Source organism: Tenrec ecaudatus, chromosome 2, assembly GCF_050624435.1.
Source record: "Tenrec ecaudatus isolate mTenEca1 chromosome 2, mTenEca1.hap1, whole genome shotgun sequence".
In the NCBI taxonomy this organism is placed as follows: domain Eukaryota; kingdom Metazoa; phylum Chordata; class Mammalia; order Afrosoricida; family Tenrecidae; genus Tenrec; species Tenrec ecaudatus.
This window is the reverse complement of record NC_134531.1, coordinates 109531112-109549081: the sequence shown is the minus strand read 5'-3', so window position 1 is coordinate 109549081 and position 17970 is coordinate 109531112. Positions and strand designations below refer to the sequence as shown.

At 39.5% G+C, this 17970-nt stretch overlaps 1 protein-coding gene across 1 annotated transcript in view; it reads left to right on the top strand.

The window, feature by feature from the left end:
- The window catches only part of FBXL17 (F-box and leucine rich repeat protein 17), a 573986-nt gene that overhangs the window by 161809 nt on the left and 394207 nt on the right, over positions 1 to 17970 (top strand). The window lies entirely within an intron of this gene.

The window sequence follows — 17970 nt, the reverse complement described above, 5'->3', positions numbered from 1 at the left end:
GAGAAGTTACTTATGTAAATAATTAACCTTATAGTTCAGATAGCTGATTTATACATCAAATATAGGATATCACATTTTAGTAATCATCAAAATACAAATTATTTTGTATTCATCTCTTCTGATTTCCAGAGCTCTAAGATAATCAGCAGTTAATTTTTGCATACACCTCATAGAAAATCTGACTATTGTAAAATTTGCATATATATTATCAGACATTTATCAGTGCTTTACTTGTAACTATATCATATAGTACTTAGTGGAATGGGCATGAGCCTTGATTTTCCACTTAATAGCTGAGTAATCTTTTAATTCAGTCTTTGTTCATATTTCAGCTGTTGTCTAAGCAGATGTTATAGATTGTGTCCCCTCAAAATATGTGTTGTAAATCTTCACCCCTATGTCTGTGGTTATAATTCCATCTGGAAATGGGTTTTCTTTGTTAACTAATTGAGGGTATTAGTGTAGGGTATGCCTTAGCTGCTAAGTCTCTTCTGAGATATAACTGATTATAGTGATGATTATACAGCTCTTCTTGATGTGATTGTATGATGTGAATTATATGATAAGGTATTTGAATTGTAGGATGTGAATACTATGCTATGAAAACTGTTGGAAAAAATGTTCAGGTTTTAAGCCAGCAAGCAGAGATGGAAAAAAATAGATGCCATGCCACATGAGGATCACTCTAGTTGCCAAGGGATAGAAGCGAGAGAAAAAAGTCAGGGACTTCACCCAGGGCCCACACAGAAAACCTTCCTTTAAAGCCAGACCCTTAAACTAATATTTCTAGACTCCTAAACTGGGGGAAAATAAATTTGTTTGTTAAAAACATCCACTTGTATTTCTTTTATGTCAGCACTATATGACTACGACAGCAGCTCAGTGACGAACAGAGCAGGCAAGATCCAAGGTCTCTTTGGGCTTGAACTCTTTGGCCTTACAGCCCAAAATATAATGCCTTTCTTTCCTCTCTCAGAAAAGAACAAATGTTTGCAAATTACCCAGGACTATGGCAATGAAGTATTGTTGCTTAGAGCATAAGTTCTGAAGTCAGCTTGAGTTTCAATCCTGATCTTGCCAATCGTTGGCTAAGAGACACCAAGAATTTATTTTCCAAGGTATTAAAATGAGGTGATATATATCACAGAGCTTCAGAAAATGCATGGAAATTGGAATTAAAAGGTAATAGAATTTTTCCACAAAGATTTTGAAGCCCCATCATGGAAGGTTCTTGACTTGGTATAGAGCTTGACTTGCTGTTGTGCTCCGTAGAGTGGGTTCTGACTCATAGCCACTCTATAAGACGCAGTCGAACTGCCCCTCTAATGCCCTAGGTTGTAGCTTTACGTAGGGCAGCTCACCAGATCTGGCCCTCATGGAGTGACTGGTAGATTTGAAATGTCTACCTTTCTCTTAGCAGCCAACGGGTTAGTCTTTTTGCCACCTGGGCTCTTTATTGAGTCCTGAGTATGTGATAAAAACAGCAACAAAAGACTTTTAATATTAAAGTAGATTCTATAGTATACAAATCGCTATAAAAGAAGTACAAGATTTGAATTAAAAAAACTCACTGTTCTGGTATAATCCGTCTCCGACTGAACTTATAAATACTCAGTGTCATAAATGATTAACTTTAATTAAATTTTGAGGATCAAGGCCTAACTCAAGAGAAGAGGTAGACGTGCTATTCCCAATTATTGATCTATCAGAACAGCTTGCTGTAATGAAAACCATATGTAGCCATCAGTTTTTATTCATTTTCTATAACCTTGGCCTCAACATCTTGGTAGATGGATGTTTTTCTAGTCACAGCTAATGTTGTTAATGGCATTGAGTAGAAATATCTTTGGAAAAACATATTGTGCACAATCAGTGTTATAATGACCATATGTGACATTTTTATGATTACTTGAAATTACTAATTACAGGCAAAACAAGACTTATTAGATCAGTAAGTGCTTTCTTGAGCACTTTGAGATTGCCAAAAATGATGGTATGCTGGTACTTAAAAATATCAAAGTTATTCTTTGAGACAAAATAGCAATTACAACAAATGTCTGTGTTCAAAGGTTAAACATGCTGTGAAGGTTCTTCTCAAGATTATAGACAAGGATTTCTGGTTTGGCCTGCCAGCAGTCGGAATTTACTAGATTCATATCAAAACCACTGTACAGAGGAGCAAAGTGTTCCTCAACAAGAGTTTCTCTGTGAAACAACTGTAGAATCATATTAGTGCCTTGGGTTCAAGAGAAGAAAGGCAAGGTGGTGTTTTAAGTTGTGTAGGTTTTCTAAATTGATTTAATAGTTTTGTCTCTTGAAAATGGTTTAGGTTTCCCAGAGTTACTGTAGCAAATTACGAAAAACTGAGTGGCTTCTAAGAACAGACATGTATTGTCCACCGTTCTGGAAACTAGCAACTTAAATTCAGAGTATTGGTAGGGCCATATTTTCTCCCAGATGCTGCAGGACTTGTTTTTTACTTTCGCAGCTTCTGGTACCTGCAGGTATTCTTTGGCTGTAGACACATCTTCACTTGACCCTTCTCCCTTTGTTTCTCTTCTCCCCGTTGATAAGGACACTGCCTTACTACTACAGCACACCCTTATGGCATCTATTACGCTCTTTAAATCTCCTGTTTCCAAACCAGATCACATTTGCAGGTACCAGGTGTTCACATTTCACCATTTCTTGGGCAGAAGAGCAGTTAATGGGATGGGGTGGGGGTGGGGTCACAATTTAATCATAACAGAAACTTGAAGGTAAAATTCAAGTTTTAATAAAATAAAAACTTTCTGATAGAAAACATGTGCATTCTGGTATTTTCATAGCAATCACTCAAAATGTTTGTAAATATACAAGGGGGCTTCAAAATGGATGGAAATTTTTTATTATTTTGTATCCCCCTTTTCCACGAACATTTTGAAATCCTCGCAACTTTTTATTTATTTATTTTATTAATTTTTTATTGGGGCTCATATAACTCTTATTACAATCCATACATCAATTGAGCAAAGCACCCTTATACATTCATTGCTCTCGTCATTCTCAAAATTCACCTTCCACTTGGGTTCCTGGAATCAGCTCGGTTTCCCTTTTTTTTTCTCCCTCCCACTCCCTCCCTGCTTCCCCCTTCCCCCTGGTCCCTTAATAGTTTATAAATAATTATTATATCTTATCTTACACTGCCAGGCGTCTCCCCTCACCCACCTTCCCATTGCCCATCTCCCAAAGAGGAGGTTACACATAGATCTCCAAGATCGGTTCTCCCTTTCTACACCCCCTTCCCTCCTGGTGTCGCCACTCCTACCGCTGGTGTTGAGGGGTTCGTCCGTTCTAGATTCCAAGTGTTTCCAGATCCCTACTGCACCACTGTACATCCTCTGGTATAACTAGGTCCACAAGGTAGAATTGGGGTCATGATAATTGGGAGGGGAGGAAGAATTCAGGAACTAGAGGAAGGTTTTGAGTTTCATTGTTGCTACACTGAACCCTGAATGACTCATCTCCTCCCCACTACCCCTTTGGAAGGGATGTCCAGCTATCTACAGATGGGCATTTGGTCTCCATCATGCACTCCCCCGCCTTTGTTGGTGATTCCGCCCTCCCCCCTCCTTGGCCCATGTTGGTGTGCTGTTTCCGTGTGGGCTTTGTTGCTTCTGGGCTAGATGGCCGCTTGTTTGGTTTCAAGCCTTTGAGTCCCCAGACGTTATATCTCTCAATAGCCGGGCACCATCAGCCTGCTTCACCACACTTGCTTATGCACACCTTTGTCTTCAGCGATTATGTGAGGAAGGTGATCACACAATGATTGTTTTTGTTCCTTGGTGTCTGCTACATGGTCCATTCAACACCTTGTGTTCGCTTAGGCCATGTGCTTCTTCTCTGTGGGCTTTGTTGCTTCTGAGCTAGATGGCCGCTTGTTTGCCTTTAAGCCTTTAAGACCCCAGGCGCTATATCTTTTTGATAGCCGGGCACCATCAGCTTTCTTCACCATGTTTGCTTACACACACGTCTGTCTTCAGTGATCCTGTCGGGAAGGTGGGTATCATGCAATGACCATTTAGCAGGGCGAGGTTCTATTGTATTGGGGGAGTATGCGTGAGGAGGCCCAATGTCCATCTGCTACCCTACTACTGAACCTATAAATATATGCACATAAGTCTATTGCCCCATAATCATAAATATATTTACATATGTACATGTCTGTATTTAGGCTTCTCTGTATGCACTTTGCCTCTTACTCCTTTCCTCTTATTTCCTTTCGCTTTCCTCCCGTCCCATTACCATGTTCAGCCTTCATTCTGGTTTCAGTAATTCCTCTCAGTTACTTTGCTCTTGGTCACTCCCTACCAGTCCTCCCCTCCCCTCCTTCCTCTGGTTTTGAACCACTCGCTGTTCCCTTGTCCCTGTGTTGGGCGACACCTCCTCCCTTCCCCTACCTCCCATATGCTCATGTCCCTCCAGGACCGTTGGTCCCGTTATTTTCTTCTCTCATTGTTTGTCCAGCCTATCTTGTCTAGGTGGACCTGCTCATATAGTAATATGTGCATACAAATGCAGATGACTTTGACAGTGCCTAAGTGGCACATATGAACATGGCTTTGACAGCAGCACCACCGACATGCTGATAATCAGAAAAGCCAGTAACATACAAAATTTACAAGGTAAAAAAAAAAAAAGACAAAACAAAAAGATAGCAAAAAATAAAAGAAAAATTGCTAGTAGCTCAAGGTCAGTTTGTTAGCCTTTAGGAGTGTTTTCCAGATGAACCTTGTATGGTGCCATGTCCTGGCCCCAAAGTCCATCCTTTATACTCCCTCGGGACCTCCTTGCTCTGCTTCCCCCGCTGCTCCATTACACGCCCCCAGTGTTTGCCTCAGGGTGGTGGGGTCAGCTCAGTCGCACATCCTCCACTGTGTCTCAGGTGCTGTCCCGTGTAGGGCCATGTGTTGGTGCAGGATGTCGCATATTGCAGTGTGGCCAGCTGTATGGTCCTCTCTGTACTATGGGCCCTTCGAGCTGGTCTATCGACTTTGGGCATGGTGGACCCAGGTGTACTCCACTATGTCCTTTCTCCTTCCTTTGTTTCAGCTTCCTTCTGGATTTGGTGTGGTGGGTCAGTTCCTTTCCCACTCCAGACGATCTATTTTCATTTTCTGTGGTATTCCCTTCAAATGTGGGGGTCAAAATCCTCGCAACTTTAATGCTCCTAGAAAATATGTAGATGCCCCGGTTATACCTTTTAAAATTATTATGTGATATAGTCTGCATACTTAATGTGCTACAGATGGTCAAAAGATGTTTATTTTTCACATGATTTAGATAAGCTCTCTCGCACTTTAGCTAGCCCCCAGTTCATTGTTTGCTAGTCGTAGCAAATTCTTCTGTGCTTTCATTTTCCTACTTATTAAATTATGTGCCTTTACTTGGATCCTCTGCCCCTTTCCCTCTTAAGGGTCTATGGTTACAGGAATCAATAGTGTGCAAGGGAATGTGAGGGTTTCTCTTTTAAAAGAAGAGAAGTCATTTTTAGCAAGTTAAAAAGGGAAATTGGGGGAAATGGTGATAACCTTACAATATTAATCCAAAGGAAAAAGTCATAGGATTGAAAGTAAGTAGACTGATACTGATAGCCTTATTAGGTCCCTTGAGTGTCCTTTGATTTTGATTCTTTTCATTGCATCTGGACTCTGTTCACTTATCTGTAGTCTTCAGATAGATTCTTCCAGTATCAGACACCATTCGGTTAGCCTGCTAAGCTGCTATGACTGGTGAATGAGAATCCAGAGAGAATCTGGACTGTGGTTGGAAACCTACATCAGAGTGCCCCTGATTTCTGCTGTGCACTTCAGCTCTCTGTCTCCTGGGTCTGGGACTTTTCCAGTCAGACCCCAGGTCCACAGTACCCATGCTACACCCATCTCTTCTTCTTGTTGGTAGTCAAGGTCCCCTCTTTTTCCTACTTCTCTGGCTTGCTTCTTTCTTATCTCCTGTGAGATAAAAGTGTGGCTCAAGCAAGGTTGGGGAAGAAATGGTTTCGGGGCCACATCCCACCTCTTTTCTCTATAAAAACGAGAAAAGGAGCATTCAACTCCATATCTATCTAAGGATGGTTCCTATAAGGCGGATGTCAGAGATGCCTCCACCCACCATTCTTTATCTTATTCTGACAACAAATATCTGTTCTGTGGCACTTTACCTCTCTGCTAGGTTTGTCAATCTGTTTCAGTGATCACACAGAGCTCATAAGCAGTATTCGCAATTATGGGATTTATTAGGGAAGTTAACAGGATCAAAAGAATTAAGGACACTGTCTTATTGCTGCCATTCTGGCAGGCACTTCTTAGTCTGGTCTTCAACCTCTCTCCATGTAGCTTCTTAACCTTTGTCTTCTGTGAACAAGTAGTACAAATTCCTTTTTGTGCTGATAAAGACCCAAAGGGCACCCCACTCTGCAAGGCAGCCTCCTGTCAGAAAGCACTCTGCTTTACTTACTCTGTGGGCCAGGAAACCCACCAATCTTTTCATGCTCTTGGTACCGTGGCCTCATGTTCCTCTGCTGTTGTCCCCACCTCACTCAAGGCCACCACTACCTCACGGAGGGATCTCACACATACTCTTTCTTGGTGTTTTAGATTTATATGTTCCTGCTTCTAAACTGGCTTCTTTTATACTCATGGAATGGCAAAACTTACTAATTAATTACTCATGTAAATCATAGTTAAAGCTGAAGAAAATTAAAACAAGTACACAGAAGCCAAAATATGTTGAATCTATTTCACCTGAATATACTCAAGACCAGCGCAAGACTAGATCTGATGCATTCAGCACTAATGACTGAAGAGCAGACGAACTGTGGGGTGACATCAGACATATCATAAATTAAAAAAGGTAAGACTCATTTCCACTGAGTGAATACGTACGCAGAGTGTTCCTGGAAGGGTTTCCATGGCTGTAAATCTTCACAAGAGCAGATAGGCTTATCTTTCCCCTGCAGAGGAGCTGGTACATTTAAATCCCAACCTTGTTAGCAGCCCAGTACATACCTGACAGTTCCACAAGGGCTTCTAAAGAAAGCAAAAGGTCATTAGAACGTTAGGAAAGAAAAAAACTCTGAAATTTATTCTTATTTTAATTAATCACTTTACTGGGGAACTTTTACAAATCTTATAACAATCCATCATTCAGTTGTATTAAGCACACACATATATATATGTTACCATCAACAGTTCCAAAATGAAATTTGTTCTTAAATGTAGAACAACTAAATGGAAAAGAAGAAATGTTGAAGTGAAGCACAAGGTCTGTATTAAATCTGGAAGACCATATTGGAAGGAGGATTGATGCTATTGAGTTATGGTGTTGATAAAGACTACTGAAGATACCATAGGCTTTCATAACCCTGAATAAACCTGTGTGAGAGGAAGTGTAGCCAGAATCATCCCTGGAAAAGAGGATGGGACATGGACCCGTGTTCTCTGTACAGGGCATTTGGAGGGATTGGTCCCTGGCGAGGGAAAAGACATCAAGCTTGAAACAGTATGGGTTCATGGAAAAAGAAGAAGCCTCTTGAGACAGATGGATTATTGACACAGTAGCTTTACCCATGGTCTGAACATGGCGATCACTGTGCTCATGGTGCAGGATTGGGCGGTGTTTCCTTCTGTTATATCAGGACAGGTGCTCACTGTGCATTGGAGCCTACGAGAAGGCACCCAACAACAGCAATAACGTGCCAAAATTTATCAAATTTTTACTTTTAATATGTATGGCATTTACTTTTGGATTTTATCTCAATGTAGTTATTTAAAAAATAAAGTGAGGTCAGTCTTTTTTGCAGCATAATAGGATGGGAACTCATACTCTAAAAATTAATGAAAAGTGTGAGACTCATACACTCATTTTATTTGAACTATATATGAGAGAAGCTATAATATTTTTTTAACAAAAATTGTGTTTTTAATCAACATTTCAGGATCATGAAATTTAAATAGATCCACTAATTGAACAGAAAACTTGAAAGTAAATACAATTTTCATTTCCTTACTGCCATGTTTAATATTTCACATCAGCAACCAAGAATCTGTAAATACAGATAATAAATACGATCTACAAATGCTTTACTTTGTAGACAAAGCCAATCACCTCATGATATTTTTTCTCCCCCTAAAACAAGTTGATTGGAATCTTTTACAAATATCATACCATTGCATAGTTCAGTCACCTCAAGCAGTATTGTACACTTGCTACCAAAATAATTTTCAAAGCATTTTCTTTCTTGAATTCTTTGATAGCAGCTCCCCTTTATCCTCCATCTCCCCTCATTCTACTTGCCTCTATAGGTTCATTAACCCTGCATTTCATCCACCCCCAAACAGTAAAACATAATAACAATTCAAGAGGTTTACCCACAATGACAAAGTGCATCAGAGATAACTTCTGATATAAAAAAACATACAAAATGTATTGAAAACCAGATCAGGTCCAAAGTGTATCAGAGAAGTAATCAAGTGACAAGGTTTTAATCATTCAAGTTGGGTTTGTCATTTTGATCTACTATAGTCATCTCTCCAGTACTCTGTATTTGGTGATAGATTTATTCCCATCCCTTAGTTATGGATAGAGGAAAATCACTGGAGGCTTCTTTCCTTTGTAGATCTCACAAGTGGATTTTGGGTTCCTACTGTTATCCATAGCCTTCTGCAAACCAGAATCTCACTGTTTAAGCTTTGATAGTATTCCTTCCTTGAGTTTTAGGTTACATAATTTACAATTCTTGGGTCGTGCACGTTGTTGTGCTTCTTCCATGTGGGCTTAGTTGACATCTCACTAGATGGCTGCTTGTTTAGAAACAAGCCTTCAAGATCCCAGACATTGTTCATCTAATTTCATTACCACCCTTTGGTATAGCACCTATGTCTTCCGTGCTTCCTTCATGAGGGTACGGATCAAGTAGGGATACATTTTGTGAACTAATTGTTCTTAAATTGGATCTGGAATTTGTTGCGAGCCCAAAGCCCATTCCTGGATTTATGTTTTTTAATCTGCCGTTGACTCTGCTAGAGACCTCTTTGTCAATTTATGGTAGAGAATCTTTTATTGATCATTTCCCTGGCCCATAAGGATCTCCCATTAATAGTGTCATTGCTTAGCACCTGGTACTAATTTTTAAGACATTGTTGAGGGAAGGATATCACAGTACCTGAGTTATTTACCTGTGTGAAATAAATCCTTTTGTGGCTGGATGCTATTTTCACAAACCATGGGAGTTGGCTGTCAGGCAGAATTTACTATAGTATTCACTGAAGACGTCTGTGACCATGACAATGCTAGAATATTATGTCTTAATTTAGCAAGTAGGGCATAGGTGGACTAAGTCAATGTTTCTCATCTACCAGCAGTTTACTACTCTTGGCATGCTGTCTTCTTCAAACACCATGAATTTTCAGACTTAAGGCTTCAGGTTAACCGGTGTGTTTGAGGTAGAATCCTATTCACCTAGTTGAGTTTCCACATAAGATTCTTCTGGTATGAAGTGATAGTATTCTTTTTTTTTTTTTAATTTTAACAATTTATTGGGGCTCATACAATTCTTTTCACAGTTCATATATATACATACATCAATTGTATAAAGCACATCTGTACAGTCTTTGCCCTAATCATTTTTTTCTCTTTTCTTCTTTTACATTTTATTAGGGACTCATACAACTCTTACCACAATCCATACATATACATACATCAATTGTATAAAGCACATCCATACATTCCCTGCCCCAATCATTCTCAAGGCATTTGCTCTCCACTTAAGCCCCTTGCATCAGGTCCTCTTTTTTTTCCCCTCCTCCCTCCCCATTCCCCCCTCCCTCATATGCCCATGGTAATTTATACATCGTTGTTTTGTCATATCTTGCCCTATCCGGAGTCTCCCTTCCCCCCTTCTCTGCTGTCCCTCTCCCAGGGAAGAGGTCACATGTGGATCCTTGTAATCAGTTCCCCCTTTCCAACCCACTCACCCTCCACTCTCCCAGCATCGTCCCTCACACCCTTGGTCCTGAAGGTATCATCCACCCTGGATTCCCTGTACCTCCAACCCTCATATGCACCAGTGTACAGCCTCTGTCCTATCCAGCCCTGCAAGGTAGAATTCGGATCATGGTAGCTTGGGGGAGGAAGCATCCAGGATCCGGGGGAAAGCTGTGTTCTTCATAGATACTACCTCACACCCTAATTAACCCATCTCCTCTCCTAAACCCCTCTATGAGGGGATCTCCATTGGTCGACACTTGGGCCTTGGGTCTCCACTCTGCACTTCCCCCTTCATTTAATATGATATATATGTACATATATATACATACATATATACATATACACATATATACACATATATACACATACATACACACACTTATATCTTTTTTTTTTTGCATGATGCCTTATACCTGGTCCCTTGGGCACCTCGTGATCGCACTGGCCGGTGTGCTTCTTCCATGTGGGCTTATTTGCTTCTGAGCTAGATGGCCGCTTGTTCACCTTCAAGCCTTTAAGACCCCAGACACTATCTCTTTTGATAGCCGGGCACCATCAGCTTTCTTCACCACATTTGCTTATGCACCCATTTGTCTTCAGCGATCCTATCATGGAGGTGTGCAGTCAATGATATGATTTTTTGTTCATTGATGCCTGGTAACTGATCCCTTTGGGACCACTCGCTCACTCTGGCTGGTGTGTTCTTCCATGTGGACTTTGTTGCTTCTGAGCTAGATGGCCGCTTGTTTATCTTCAAGCCTTTAAGACCCCAGTCACTATCTCTTTTGATAGCCGGGCACCATCAGCTTTCTTCACCACATTTACTTGTTCACACACTTTGGCTCCAGCCGTTGTGTCGGGAGAGTGAGCATCATAGAGTTCCAATTTAATAAAAGAAGGTATTCATGCATTGAGGGAGTGTTTGAGTAGAGGCCCAAGGTCCTTCCGCCACCTTAATACTTGACCTATAAATATAGACACATAGATCTATTTCCCCATTCTCCTATATATATTTGCATGTACATGTCTTTGTCTAGACCTCCATGAATGCCCTTTTACTCCTAGCTCTTTCCTCCATCTCCCTTGACTTTCCTCCTGCCCTACTACCATGCTTCGTCGCCACCTGGGCTAGAGTATACCTCTTCTCTAAGCAACCTTACCCTTGATCATTACCCACCAGGCCTGCCACTCCCCTTTCTCTACCATTTGGGGTCCCATGTTTTTCCCTTGTCCCTGGGTTTGTTAACACCACTTCCTTACCCCCCCTACCCCCCCACCCCAAGTCCCCCCAAAACTGTCGGTCCCGTTGTTTTTCCTCCAGATAGTTCATCCAGCCTGTCCTATTCAGACAGACCTGTGGAGTCACTGACATGCACGAAAACTAGACAGAGGAAAACAAAGCAACAGTATACAACCAGACAACAAAACAACAAAAACAAACCACTGACAAAGAACAGAATAAAACAGTTCACAAGAGAAAAGCTTGTAGTTAGTTCTTAAAGAAAAAATTCTTCTGTAGAGAAAAATCCTAGTCAGTGAATGCAAGAATTGGGAAACTTACAATTTTGCAGTTAGTGTGAAATAATGGATCCTAGCAGTGATTAGAAATGAATGTTAAACCTGTTCATGTGAATACACATTTCTATAGAAGAACTTTACAATGTAGGAACATAGCTGATAGCAGTTTTTACAAGTACATTATGAGGTCCTGCAGTAGGAAATAGCCAGCACCTTTACATACTGCTCTTGCCTGAAAATGGAACTGCAATCTAATTTTGCCAATAGATTTAATTGCCCAAGTTTAGGAAATCCTGGATTTAGAGCAGTAAACTAGTGATAGCACAATTCATTTAGAGTCACGTCATGTAGAACAGTGTCTCCCAGAGTGGGTGATGCCACCTTCTTGGGCTGAAACGAGCTCGGGGCGTGCAGCAGCAGGTGTCTCCACCTTCTCTTTTTGCGGCCTGTAGCACAAGAGTTTTCATTAATAGGGGTCCTGGGTACTTTTTTTAATAAAAGAGGGTAATATATCAAATAAATTTCAGAACTATAATCTAGTATGGTAGCCAAATGACCAAGTTCTGTGTGAACTAATGTTATAATAAAATAGGGAACACATTTTAAAGTGAAGTATTTTAAACATAATAATCAAATGCTATGTGAGGATTTTGCTTGGACACTAAGTGAAATCAATCAATGTTAGAAATATATATTAGAGATTATTGAGAAATTTGAACATAAATATTTCTAGGAGTGATAGTGGCATGTTGCATTAAAAAAATTTTACCAGAGATAAATAGTTGGTTATTTACTGTTTACATTATGTGATATTGCAGATTTGGTTTAGGTGGCCTGGTAAGGAAACAAAATTGGCAAAATATAGGCAATTGTGACTGGATGATACAATGTAAGGTTCATTTTACCATTCTCATTTTTGTTAAATTGGGATACTTCTATAATAATGAATAAAGCAAGACCAAGGTCAAACTCACTTTATAGGTAATGCTTTAGCTTTCCAATATAATGTCAAAAGTCTGTAATATTTTGCATAGTGTCTAGTGATTTTAAATGATTTCAGTCAGTAGTGTGAAAGACCTTATGTTAAATCATTACTAAGGATGATGGAAAATAATTTTTGGCAAAAAGGTGAGTGTATTTTTTAATGGTCTATGAAAAATCTACATATTTTAACTCAGAATGTGATGCGCTTCCTTTTAAGAATCTTGATAAAGTTTCGAAGCTGTGGATGTATCATTGTTAATATTAATTTTGAGGCTACATTGGGCATTACTGATGCTTTACTCATTGATGAATGGTAAATGAATTCTTGGGACATTCTGGATTGGAATTTGGTGGAGGTTTGTTTTTTTTTTTTTTGAATTCTTTTTAAGTTAACAGACAGCCAAACCAAATGCCCAAAGTTTAACCCACTGATGCTGAGTTAATTCCAACTTATTGGTCCCCTAGATGACAGAGTAGAACTTAGGGTTTCCAAGACAGCAAATATTTGGGGAAGCAGGCTGGCAAATTCTTTATTCAAGGAGCACCACTGTGACTCCTTACAGAACTTTCGGAAAGCATGTATTTTGAAAGTGCTTATGGTTGAAAATATGAAGTGTATTTTAAGGGAAAAGAAAATTGATTTTTCTTCAGTCAATTTAACATAAGTAACTGAGAAGAGTGTTCATTCAAGCAACTAACTCAATTTTCAACTTCCTTTTCTTGTTTATTCAGAGACTAGAAATGGACAATGAACTTTTTTGCCTTTCATATTTCTAAACAACCGATCAGTTTAGAATGCCTTATTCTAAAGAAAGAACACTATTTTACTCTATCAAGGGTGATATTGCTACTTAGTCATGGATTATTACTTCATTAGTTTCTGCTTATTTACAGGTGCTTATGTGATATTCTGAGATATGGAAAATATATGTCTTAAGTTCATTAAGTTCTGGAATATTCCCTAGGGAATGTTACAGAGTACATGTTGGATGACCATGCTTTTGGTTCTTTGTGCCTATTGTCAGATAAAAATTGAGCCAAAAATTGACTGGTGAGAAGATAGGCAAGTATCTAGACCTGGTATGATCTATTAGCTGATTTTTTTCCCCTTAGAAGTTTATAATGGATAACAAACCAGCATTTATTGCCCTTTTTAAAGCTAAATGGTATGATCTTGGGCAAATCACCTAAGATCTCTGCTCCTGTTTCTTTGTCTATAAAGTAAAATAATAATAGGCAGTAACTACTTTGAGGGTTGATAGAGGAAAAATACTTGGCACATATTAAGGAAGCAGCTGAAAAATTTTTAGCAGTAAGTAACAATGATTTTCATCATTGTGTGCAAAAGTCCCTCATAATGCTTTAGGCTTGATGGACTCGTATTCTTTCTTCTGAATAAAAAAGCATAAAATGAGTTTCATGAAAATAAATTAAAATTTTGTGAACCTTTCCCCCACCTGAGTGACAATGCTGAATCCAAAGATTAATAACTGTTTATCTGCTCATCAATGTTATTTTCCTCTTTGCTTGTTAACCCCTTTCAGAAAACCAAGCTCTCTGCCATGGAGTCGATACCACTCATGGTAATCCTATAGGACAGGCTAAACTGCCCCTGTGAGTTTCTGAGGCTGTAACTCTTCATGGGAGTAGAAAACTCATATGTCCCTCTCAGAGCGGCTGGTGGTTTAGAACTCTTGACCTTTCAGTTAGCAGCCCAACTGTAACCACAACATGACAGGAGCTCCTAAGGCTGACTCCTTAAAGGTTATTTGATGGTTTATTTAACAATACACTGAACAACTACAAAAAGTCACTGCCATTGAGTCACACCCAACTTACGGCTGGCTACCCTAGAGGACAGAATGGGTTTTTGAAACTACATCTTAAGGGAATAGAAAGACTCCCTTTGTACCACTGAGTGTGTTCGAACTGCTGACCTTGTGGTTATCAGCTCAACTCTAATCCACTAAGCCACCATGTATTTTTTAGATGAATTCTTTTTTAAAACCATTACTGTAACAGTATGGTGAATCAAAATATATCATTCTACTTTATAGATTGTTCTGCTCAAATTAGTGACTTTGATTTTTATTTATGTAAATTAGTATGGGCAATGCCTATGTAGGCCATAGCAAATTAATCACATTTTTTCACTTGTTCATAATACCTGCTCATCCAGGTACCTTTTTTATATTCATAGCTCTATTACTCATACTCTACTTGTAGTGTATACTTATTTGTACTATGTTTTCATTTCAACAACTGCAGCAGGAGGCATCAATGTGACACTAGTAAGATAAATGATTTCATCTTTCAAAGGACTCCGTTTCTGGATGTCTTAAGTAAAATGAACAAATGAGTTTCTTTGTGGCATCTATCCTTTGACAAAATGGTTGCTGCCAGCTGTAATACAAATATATACATATAAATGAAGACAGTGGCAGTTTTTTTTTCAAAAAGACTCTTCTTAGGTCTTTGCTTTCATATTTTAAATATTATCACTTTGCTTACATTCCCCTGAGTTCACTCCTTATATTTTTATCATGTATCATCATTTTCTAAATAGTAAGTTTTTAGCTCTTTTAAAAGTTTGTTGCTGTTGAGAATATACATAGACAAAAAGACACACCAATGTATACATGACTCTATTTACAATTCATGACAGTAATTATGTAATTGTATACTTCACGTTGTATCCTCGCCCTCCTTTCCTAAATTCACTGCCTCCTTAGGTTCTCATCTAGTATTTGAAGCTGCTGCTGTCAGTGTGATCTCAGAGAAGGATGATGAAGGCAGACTTTTGAAAAACGAATTAAGCATAACTTATTTGGTTTTAGGGAGACTTCAGGGGATATGCTTTTTTAAGGTTTAAAAATTGCCTCAGGGCAAGTTTCAGGGGCCATCCAACCTCCATCAACCCAGGAAGCCTGGAGTCCAGAAATATCTCAAGGTTTGTTCTACATTTGCCCTCTTTTCATCCAGGATTCTTTTATCGAATCTTTGATGAAAATGTTTATTTTTACAAATTGGCCTTTGTCAGTTCCTTTAGAGGCAGTTGTTCGTGGAGGTAAGTAGCCACACATTCCATATCATCCTTCTTTCTATTCCTGACTTTCTCTCTTACTCTGTTATTCCAAGAGAAGAAGACCAATTTTGTACCTTGAAAGTCCATCACAAGCACTACATGTTGAATTGAAAGGGAGAAAAGGAGCACAAACAAGTTATTAGGCCAAGTAACTGCGATGTCCCATGAATCCATGACCTAAAACCTCCCAGCCAAGAAAACAAGTCCCATGAGTTTTGGGGTTTTTTTTTTGCTGTGCATAAGCAGCCTCGGCAGCTATTCTTTAGTAGTTGCTGCTCCGTAGACATTTATCTTTCATGCAGCTTTCACCAGCTCAACTTTTACAGGTGTACAGTTGATGACAACAATTACAGTACTGAGTGGTGCAGCTCGGAAAGCCCTCCTTCCCCTTACCTGCCTGGTGCCCGGTAACCACTAATCAACTGTAGTTTCTGTACATTTGCCTTCCGTGTTTGTTTGCTTTATGTAAGTGATATACAGCATTTTTCCTATGTGTTTGTCTTGTTTAATTCAACAAAGTCTCTTTAAATTACATCCATATTTTAGCATGTATCAAGGCCTAGTTTTGTCTAGTGTCTGAGTAGTGTTCTCTTGTATATGTGTAATATATTTCATTTATCCATTTATCTGTTAATGGGCACTTATGTTGTTCCCATTTTGGGCTATTGTGAATAGTCATGCAGTGAATATTGGCATACAAGTTTCTGAGTCTCTTTGGGGGGCGGTGTATACTTAAAAATGAACTTGGATAGATATTTTACGAAAGATAAAATGGGCATCAGATATCTGGAAACATATTCAGGTCTTTAGCCATCAGAGAGATGCAAATAAAAATCCCAAGAAGATACCATTTCACTCACGTGGATAAGATAGATAGAATAAAACAAAATAACAAAAATAGAAAATGACAAATATAGGAAAGTAAAATTGAACCCTTACCCATTTCCAGGTGGGAATGCAAAATGATGAAGCCATTGCGGTAAACTGTGTGGCATTTCCTCAAGAACATGGAAGCTGTGCTGACTCCTAGCCACCTAGAGGACAGAGTAGAAGTACCACTGTGAGCTTCTGAGCCTGTAACTCTGGGTGCAAGTAGATCACCTGCCTTTCTCCAGTGGAGCTGCTGGTGGCTTCCAACTGCTGGCTCTGAGGATCACAACCTAATGCCTAGAACTACCATATGATGCAGCAATTCCACTTGTTAGGTATAAATTTTATTTTTTGTTGTTGAAGATACTCATATATGAGAGAATGTCACTATTATTTATCTGGAAGTCAGTCTTTATCCAAGAAAGATATGAAATGAGATTTTCATTCTGTTTTCATACTTCTAAATTGTCATTCACATTGTTGATGACAATTTTTAAAATTAAATACTTTTATCGGAGACTCGTACAGCTCTTATCACAATCCATACATACATCAATTGTGTAAAGCACATCTGTACATTCTTTGCCCTCGTCATTTTCAAAGCATTCGCTCTCCACTGAAGCCCTTTGCATCTGGTCCTCTTTTTTCCCCCTCCCTCCCCACTCCCCGCCCCCTCATGAGCCCTTGATAATTTATAAATTATTATTTTGCCATATCTTGCCCTGTCTGACGTCTCCCTTCACCCCTTTTCTGTTGTCTGTCCCCCAGGGAGGAGGTCACATGTAGTTCCTTGTAATCGGTTCCCTCATTCCAAGCCCTTCTCCCTCTACCCTCCCAGTATCGCCACTCACACCCCTGGTCCTGAAGGTATCATCCGCCCTGGATTCCCTGTGCCTCTAGCTCCTATCTGCACCAGTGTACATCCTCTGCTCTATCCAGACTTGAAACGTAGAATTCGGATCATGATAGTTGACGGGGGAGGGGGGGATCATTTAGGAACTGAGGAAAGCTGTATTCTTCAATTCTTCATCAGTGCTACATCGCACCCTGACTGACTCATCTCCTCCCCTAGACCCTTCTGCAAGGGGATCTCCAGTGGCCTACAAATGGGCTTTGGGTCTCCACTCTGTACTTTCCCCCTTCATTCACTCTGGTAAGGTTTTTTTTTTTGTTCTGATGATGCCTTATACCTTATCCCTTTGACACCTTGTGATTACACAGGCTGATGTGCTTCTTCCAAGTGGGCTTTGTTGCTTCTGAGCTGATGGCCACTTGTTTACCTTCAAGCCTTTAAGACCCCAGACGCTATCTCTTTTGATAGCCGGGCACCATCAGCTTTCTTCACCACATTTGCTTGTTCACCTGCTTTGTCTTCAGCGGTTGTGTTGGGAGGGTGAGCATCATAGAATGCCAATTTAATAAAATGAAAGTAAATTTTAATTCTTTTAGAGTTAAAGAAACCTGAATATCCGGTTCGCTACAATTTA